The sequence below is a fragment of the Dipodomys ordii genome, unplaced genomic scaffold (assembly GCF_000151885.1).
Source record: "Dipodomys ordii isolate 6190 unplaced genomic scaffold, Dord_2.0 Scaffold46, whole genome shotgun sequence".
Lineage (NCBI taxonomy): Eukaryota > Metazoa > Chordata > Mammalia > Rodentia > Heteromyidae > Dipodomys > Dipodomys ordii.
This window is the reverse complement of record NW_012267262.1, coordinates 16,025,695-16,035,228: the sequence shown is the minus strand read 5'-3', so window position 1 is coordinate 16,035,228 and position 9,534 is coordinate 16,025,695.

Here is a 9,534-nt window from a genome sequence, read left to right as displayed (position 1 = left end):
ATGGCAATGTATATATCATAATCTATTTATATATTCTGTTGCTGAAGGACATTTATCTACTTCTATTTTTTCACAGTTAGGAACACTGTCACTCTATGATTTAAATCTTTTATTTTGTAATCCTCATGGTAATTAGGATTTTTATTTTCTCAAATATTATCACCAAGAGTCAACAGGACCCTCTAGACTGCTCCAGGTGTTTTGAAATATCAGATTAATTGCTGTGAGCTATAATTATTCAACCTTGCTGTAGAACATCGTGACTACTGCAACTTTACACCGGTACCCATTATCAATCCTCCGTCTTCTCTCCTACCTCTTACATAAAGTAACCTCTACTTTCTTCAGTATGATTGTATATGTTCAACATTCTAGATTCCATAAATGAGTGAGAACATAGAGTATTCATCATTCTGTGTCTAGATTATTTTACTTAACATAATGTCTTCTATGGAAATGCATGGTGCTTTAGATGACACAATTTCATCAGTTTATATGTATGAATAAAATACCTTGATATATATTATTTGATATTTACAATATACATACAAATACAATATATATGAATGCAATATATATGTATAATTTAAAAAAATCACCAGGCGTTGATGGCTGACGCCTGTAATCCTAACTCAGGAGGCTGAGATCTGAGGATAATAGTTCAAAGCCAGCCCGAACAGGAAAGGCAGTGAGACTGTTATCTCCAAAGAAAATGACTCAGGAAACTGGAAGTGGTGCTGTGGCTCAAGTAGTAGAGCGCTAACCTTGAACTGAAGAGCTCGCCCAGGCCCAGAGTTCAAACCCCACGACGGATAAAAATAAAAGTAAATCATCCAGATGTGAATTCAGACTTTTTATTATCCCACACCCATGGTTATTGTGACTTGAATAGTCCTGAACCTCAATCTGTAAAAAGCTCTGAATTAAGAATTTCATATGACCATTTGTGGGACTGCTGGATTTGATGCTTCTAACTCTATTATTTTGAGGCATTTCCATTCTCCTCCTTAATGGCTGCATTAATTCACATCCCACTACAGTCCCTTTTCATGTTCTGAGCAACTTTTTTTTTTGTTTGGTGGGGGGCAGTCCTGGTGCTTGAATGTTGGGTCTGGACACTCTCATTGAGCTACTTTTCAAGGCTAGCACTCTACACTTGAGCCACAGCACCACTTCAGGCTTTTTCTATTTATGTGATACTGAAGCATTGAATCCAGGGGTTCATGCATGCAAGGCAAGCACTCTACCACTAAGCCACATTATTCCCAGCCCTGCAACTTTTGTTTTGTCTTGTTGCTTTATTTTATTCATTTATCAAGTCAATACTGAGTCTTGGACCCAGACCTTTTGATTGGCTTTACTTGATTGCTCTTACTTTTGGTCTAATGTTCTACTCTTTTTTTTAATTGGGATAGAGGCTTATTTCCTGGTTAGGCATGATCCACCTATTTAGGCTTCTCATTATAGCTTGGATGGCAGGGGTGCATCAGGGCCTCCACATCTTAGCTGAGAAAGTATCTCACAAATAGGTTTTTTTCCTTACATGGCCTCGAACTTTGATCTTCCCCACTTCAGCCTCTCAAATAGACGGGATTGCAGGTATGAATAATTTTTAATGGCTTAAGTTTTGTTTTTAATTTATTCTGATATTCATCCTAAATAGAGCATGATATCTCCTTGTGGTTTCGATTTTAATTTCCCAGCTAATTAGTAACGTTGACCATATTTTCATATATGTGTGACAGTTTGTATGTCTTCTTTTAGAAAAGTCTATTTTAGATCATTTTCTTACTTTTTGCCTCTATTGTAGCAACTTAGATGATTACATAAATAGCAAATCATCCAAGTAATACTATGACCAGAGACAGTGATTATTTATTGTGCCTCGGGATTCCCAGCAGGCAACAACTGTGTGGCATTTCAATAACAGCTTCATTTGCATTGTCTCCTGAAGATATGTACAAAATTATACTTATTCTGAATGATGCTAAGCATGATAAAATGAATAAAAAACAATGCCACGACTTTCTCAGATAGTAAAATCCTCTCAAAAAGCAAGTATTTGTACAAATAATAATTGTATATTTGTCCTAGAAAAATATAGTTTATATGACACTTTGGATTTGAAATGTTTAAAATATTTTAAGTAAAGGCAACAGAAAATTCCTTAGAGAAAGACAGAGGTGTTAAAAAAGACATGACAATGAGTTTGAATTTTCTGTAGTACTGATAAAAGAACTCACATAGAGCTTTGAAAGAAAATGTTCAAGCATCAGAGAAGTATAAGCTAAGGATTTGCTTTGTGAATTATTTTATTAGATATATATATATATATAATATCTCCACATACATAATAAATATATATAGGATTGATATAATGTTATATAAGTATATAGCAAATATTATACATTATATATATATCATATATGTATATTCCATATAATCATATATATTGCCAGCTTGAACTCAGGACCTTGTATGTTCTCTCAAGTTTGGTGCTCTGTTACCTAAGCCACACACCCATTTCTTCACTTATATTCTTATTAATAAAAGTTAATTAACTGGGCACCAGTCACACATATCAGCTCCTCAGTTGGCTGAGATTAGAGGACTATGGTTCAAACTCAGCTCAGGAGGAAAAATCTGCCATAGTGTTTCTCCTAGCAAAAAGCCAGAATTAGAGTTGTTACACAAATGTTAGAGCACCAAGGATGAGTAAGAAAGCTTAATGAGAACAAGGCCCAGAGTTCAAACCCCTGTAGAAAAGTAAAGATGTTAGTCTTTTGTATTCTTGCACATGTAACAAGGAAAACTAAAAATCTTGAATGTAATGAATGTGGATATGTCAAAAAAATCTTGGATTGTTTTCTTGTTATATGATCTTACCTTGAATCTTAGCTTAATTTAATATTAGTTTTTTTTCCTAGCACTTGTCCTCTAAGAGATTTATAAGGACTCAACTACATAAAGTTATTAGCACTTGGTACAACATCTAACAGCAACCAAACAGAGATAACTATGCTTTTTTAGATCACTTGTGTTATCAATCTTAGATATCTTTAAAATCATCAAATTCATATTTTATATATTTGATCCTAGAAGATAATTAGCAAATGTCATTATTTCTGAAGAAATGGGTGATTCATATTAATTTTAATTGTTGTTTATTCCCTTTTCTAGCCATTTACTTGAGGGCTAATTTTTGACCCATCAACTTTTCTCAGAAACCACTTCAAAGAAAGGTAATTTTCTCCTGTGAATTTTTGATTTAGAAAATAAGCTGGACATTTAATAAGGGTGATCTGAACTTCATTATGACAGGCCTCAGGTTTCTTTAGCAATAAGAGCATCTGCATACTTGGTAGAAAATGTTCATTTTTAAGACAAAGATGCAAAGAACAAAGAGGCAGGGTGTTTCAATGCTCCTCATGTTCTGCAAGTAAAAAAAACAGAACAATTAAAAATAATAATAACAGGCTCATCAAAGATCCAAATTATACTCCTTTATCCTGCCAATAATTGTGACAGCTTCAAAGGTTGATTTCTTGATGAAAGACTTTGCTACCTCTCTGTTAAAATCCATGTGGTAATAGGCATCCTAGCTTGGGTCTGAGTCATAACGACTATTTTAGGGTATTTTTTGAGACTTTTGTGTCAATTTTATGGAGACATTGGTGTAAGGCAGAATATATAGCTATATGATTTTTTTTCTGTATATTTGAGGCAAAGTGGAAAGAGTAGTTAAATCCGAAGAGATGGTAAAAACAGGTGGTAATAATGCCCCTCTGCTTGGAAGAGGGAGAAAGCTTATGGAGAAAACATCTTTTTTTTGTGTTTGTCAGTTATGGGGCCTGGATGCTGTCCCACAGCTTCTCATCTCAAGGCTAGCACTCTACCACCTGAGCCACAGCACCACTTCCAGCTTTTTCTGCTTATGTGGTGCTGAGGAATTGAACCTAGGGCCTCATTAATGCAAGGTAAGCACTCTACCACTGAGCTACCTTCCCAGCCCCTCCCTCTCTCTCTTTCTCTCTCTTTTCAGGGCCCAGGGAAATAGAGGTAAGCTTTGATGGAAGCTCCCATCTGGTTGAGGAAAGAACAACTCTGGAGCAGCCTCCTAAAAGGAGCAGGCAGGCTTGCTGGAGCTGAGGGGAATCTGTCACCCAATCAGATGCCAGAATAGCTGAGATTCACCCATTATTCCTGGATATAAAAAAACCACAGGACCTATAATAATGAAGAAAAATGGACAAATATCCTGTTGATAAATATTTCAATTTCCTTTGAACCATCTAAAGCCACATAACATTTTACTTTTACAATGCAAAAAACATTACTTCTTTGCAGATACATAGACACATAGAGAGCTTATATCTACAATTCTACAAATTGATCCATCTAGCACTACAAAACTAAAATGAGGAGGAGGAGGAGAAGGAGGAGGAAGAGGAGGAGGAGGAGGAGGAGGAAGAGGAGAAGGATATATATCACTTATTTGACCAAAATGATCAAATGTTTAAATAAAAGAAAGAATACAACTTCATTACTGCCACAATTGAATAAGTAGTTATTTTCAGTTGTATTTCTACCTCTGAAATTTGCTCAAACCCTTAATTGGCTCCAAAGGTCAGTTGAATGGAAATTTGTTATGGTTGCTAAATATGGAATGACTTACTGCTTGAATGCTGTTAGAAGCCAAAATAGAGGTTAACAAAAGGCAATTAAGGGTGACCCAGAGTATCCTAAAGTAAAGATCCATTAGAAAGGAAAAGAAATTTTAATCTTTTTGACATTTGGGGGCATGTTTTTTACAATATTATGTAAAGAAAACAATGACCTTTGTTAAAAAAAAAAAAACAACAGTAAAACTGTTGATCAGATCACGCTGAATCAGCACTCACCTTTCAAGCTCCAAAGAAAAGTTGAGAGAATAAGAGATGAAAATCAAAAAAAAATTCTGTAGGGAGTTGGGGGCCATCAGGGGCTAAGTGTAGAAACTCTGGATGTATTGACATTGATGACAACACCAAGTTCTGTTGGTGGTCAAAGCTGTGAGAATGGGAGACATTTGGCACGCTACTTAGAAACATGGGTACCACGGGAACACTGCTGTCAGGAACACACAAGCCCTGGGATATGCACTGTGAGTGGGATCAGCACAATGAATTTGTAAGAATGAGCAGAAAGATAGACAATGACTTTCACTGAAAAATGGAAATGAGTTCATATGATGATCCAATGTCAATATCAGTGTTATATTCTATGGACAAGGATTAAGAGCCCTTGACACTGGAGGTGTAAAGTACCAGAGAAAGATGATCCTCCAGAGAGTATCTGTCTTCTACATCCTCAAGGAAAACACCAGGCTGAGAAAATACTTACGTCTTGCCATGAGAAAGATGTGAGATTGATCCTGGGAACGCTAAGAGCAATCAGGAATGCAAGGTCTATGAAAAGTACAAAATGATGGGACTGTTCCAAATGATACCATTGAAGGAATGCTGCCAAGAATTTCTAAAACCCAAGGTTTAGAACTGGATCCCTACACCCTTTATATTATTTCTCATTATTTGATCAAAGCAGGAACTTCCCATATGCTTTTGAATGACATTAATATATATTTTTGTTCAAGCAGAAAGTCCTGTTAGCTTAAAAAAAATCTCTTCTCATACTCATTGTGGCTTAATCTCATTCAAAATAATCTGATTAAGGGAAAATATTCCTCTTTTTATATCCCTATGAATCTCAGCCTTAGGAAAAGTTCTGTGTATAAGTGTGTGTAAGATAGAGGAGGGTGTGTGCATAATAAAACAGAGTAAAGCAACTGTTGGAAACAGGAAAATCTTCAAGAAAAGAATTAGGATTAAAATAGTCTTTGTCAGTTAAGTTGAGACTCTTTTCCACTTGCTTCCTTAAAGCTTAATTTTCTGAGTATATTTAAGGGAATACCCTCATACCCTAAGAAAATTATTATGTAGCACAGATCTCTAAGTTTTCTCCTCCTACACTATAATTACATTTCGTGTTCCCAAGGCTTTAATTAAATCTTATACACCTGTATATTTTAATACAATGGTACCATGGAAAATAAAGATATGGGCAATAAAACCGAGTGTGTCTTTCTCTACAGAAAGCTCTTTAACAGAAGCACATGGAAGTGTTTGAATGTTACTCAGTGAAGAGTTGCCTGATCCCAAGGAAAGTTGTCCCCTCTCCCAGTTTTTGAACCAGTGGATGATAAATAAATAAATCACCTGAGAAATAGACAAGTCAAAAAAGAAATTCAAATGAAACCTGTTTTCATTCATAGAAATAGGGCATGGATGACAATGTTCTTCCTCTACTTCCTTTCTAGCTGGAATTTCGGGTATATTCAATACCATAACCTATTGTCCCAATTTCCTTATCTGTATATCTCTTCTAACTTCATCATTAAAAAGATTTGTCAGAGTAGAAAGATACATGAGTAAACATAAGTCAACATAAGTCATAAGTGAATAAATTATTAATGACTTGTCTGAACTATTTACTATTCACATTTTACCTAGTTCTTTGTTTCATACTTAGAAGCAATGGCTTTTGCCTTGAAAGTCTACCATTTTATCTCGATTGTATAATCTTTTAAATAATATACTTGTTTTGATATCTCATTTTACTATTGAATGATGTTATTTTAAATCAGGAAATATATCTACATATATCATGCATACTTAATTGGTCCAATGATTATTTTTGAGATGTTTGTTTGGGTCACATTGTGGTATTATTTGGATGATTGTCATTAATTATATTGGACTGCCAAAGAAAAATACCACTTGGATATCTTAATCATCAGGAAGGTATTTCTCACCATTCTAGATCGAAGCCACAAGATCAGGAGGCTGCCTGGCTTGACTGTGGAGAAGCCTTCTTTCTGGTTTGTAGTTTGCTGCCTGCTTTTATTTCCTCACATTGCTAAGAAAGACAATTTACCTTTCTGTGCATCTACTTTTTGCTTCATTGTTTATTCAATACAGTGCTACTATTCTAACCTATGGCATCCTACTTGCTAAGCATGCTGTTTACAATTGCGCTATATTTCCAAACATTAGTGTCACTTTCCTTCCTTCCTTCCATCTATCCTTCCTTCCTTCCTTTTCTTTCTTTCCTTAGTTCATTCTTCCCTGTTTCTGTACCATGATATGAACTTACAATTTTTCACCTGGTAGGCAAGTACAGGCTGTTACTTGAGTCATGCACCTCGTTCTTTATAGTTAAGGTTATTTCTTAGATAAAGTCCCATGATTTTCTGCATTGGTTAGCTTATACTAGGATCCTTTTATCTATGGCTTTTCATATAGCTAGGACCACAAATTCATACTACCATCTATGGTTGTTGGTTAAGATGAGGTCTTGCTTGGGTTGGACTGGGATAGTAACTATCCTATGGTCTTCTCCCTATATCATTGGGGATACAAGAGAACCTCTGCAATTGTGCAAAGAACACTTTTTTGTTAACTTCACACATCCTTTCTGTGAAGATTTTACCTTTATAACCTAATTGCTTCCTATAGGTTATTATTCCTAAATGCCATCATTATTGGGATCAAAGCTCCAACTTGTGAATTCTATAGGTCACAAAAATTCATTCCAGAACTGACAGTCATAAAAGCTTAATGTGACTAGAAGGCTTGGTTTAAATCATGCATAATTTGATCCTGTTGAATCTGCCTTTGCTTGAAAGATGAACACACACACACACACACACACACACACACACACACGTCTTCTTATATATAGATGAACCTTTCCTATCTAAGTCTTATAATACATAAAGCAATGTGAATTTAACCAATGCTCTAGGTTATCATTCTTCATTTGCCCACAAAAGATATATGCATTCTCTCCTGCTCTACAAGCACATGTATGGGAGGCAGGAGGGGTGAAGTAAAATAAGGAATAAGGAAGAAAAAGTGTTTCCCATTCTCAGATGATGTCTTAAACACCACTGAATTTCTAAAGGCCACTTCTCTGAGAGAAAAAGGGCCACTGTCACACAAAAGCCTGCATTTAAAATTGGTTTTTCTGAGGCTGGTTAAACCATGATTAATTTTATCTTCTCATATCATTTCTCATTTCTCTTCACTTTCCTCCTTTATCCAATTACACATTCTCCTCATCTGGCATGGAATTTTTCTATGAGCTTACCATCTCACATAAACAGTATAGAGAAAAGGCAGTGATTGATCAGTTTGTGTGTTAATTTAGTGACTTTATCTTTATTTTCGGATGTGAAAATGAAATGCAATGTTTTATACAATGTCAAAATATTAAAATATATTTTCATTTACATAGAAAGTTTTGTAATATGAGCTGGGAAGGTGGCTCAGTGGTAGAGTACTTGCCTTGCATGAATGAGGCCCTGGGTTCTATTCCTCAGCACCACATAAGCAAAAAGAAAAAAAAAGCCAGAAGTGGTGCTGTGGCTCAAGTGGTAGAGCGCTAGCCTTGAGCTGAAGAGCTGAGGGACAGCGCCCAGGCCCAGAGTTCAGGCCCCACGACCGGTCCCCCCCAAAAAAAAGAAAGAAAAGAAAGTTCTGTAATATAACAATATATCTAAATTCAAACATGTTTATCTAGTTTCATCCCCTAATGATATGTTTGTTATTTGTTCTTTTAGTGTAGAAAAATAATGTTCATTCAATAATATCATTCTTGGAAAAGAGACATGTCTTGGGCAGGAGGGCGTTGCCTGATTTTTGTACTACTTTGTTCAATTCTCTTCTCACCCAAATCTGTCAAACTCCTTTGTGCTCACAACAGGATATCTCCTACATGGAATATAAGTGTAAGTAGAATGATAGGAAAGCTTTTCTTCTCTTAAAGATGGAATAGTCTTACATGATTCATATATATATTATATGTATATTTAAAGAAGGCTGTGACTGTGGATTGGGAATTGTCTATAAGGCATATACATTTAGGTTAATGTACATGCTCTCCTACTATGAATAGCAAGTCGACATTTGGAGAGGGGCAGTGGGTGCTGATACCAGGACTTGAGTCTAGGGCCTTGAGTTCTGGACTGAATTGGACTGTATAAACTTTGTGCACCAAGAAAATGAGAAAGGTAAACCATATATTAAGAGAAGACATGTTTGAGAAGCAGACATGAGCTAAAGAACAAACATGGAATATGTAAAATAATAACTTCTCAATAATTTAAAAAAAGACTAAGTGATTGGAATTAAACAAAAGATATGAGGAAGAGTGTGTCCATTGATACAGAATGACTGCATGCAAAGTTTGTTTTGTGGAGTGAAATGTTCTGTCTACAAACAGAAGGCAGGCAATCATTTTTGTAGAATCCATGTTGTAGAACTTGAGCTCCCACAGGGTCTCCTAGACAATGACAGGGCAGAGTTCAGCTCAGGGTCTCTGCTAAACCTTCTGACTTCACATTCAACCAGAAGTGAAATTGAAAAGATCTCCAATAAGTGTCCACATTCTGCCAAGCATGAATGTGAGAAAAGAGTTTCTAAGTGATTCTTGATT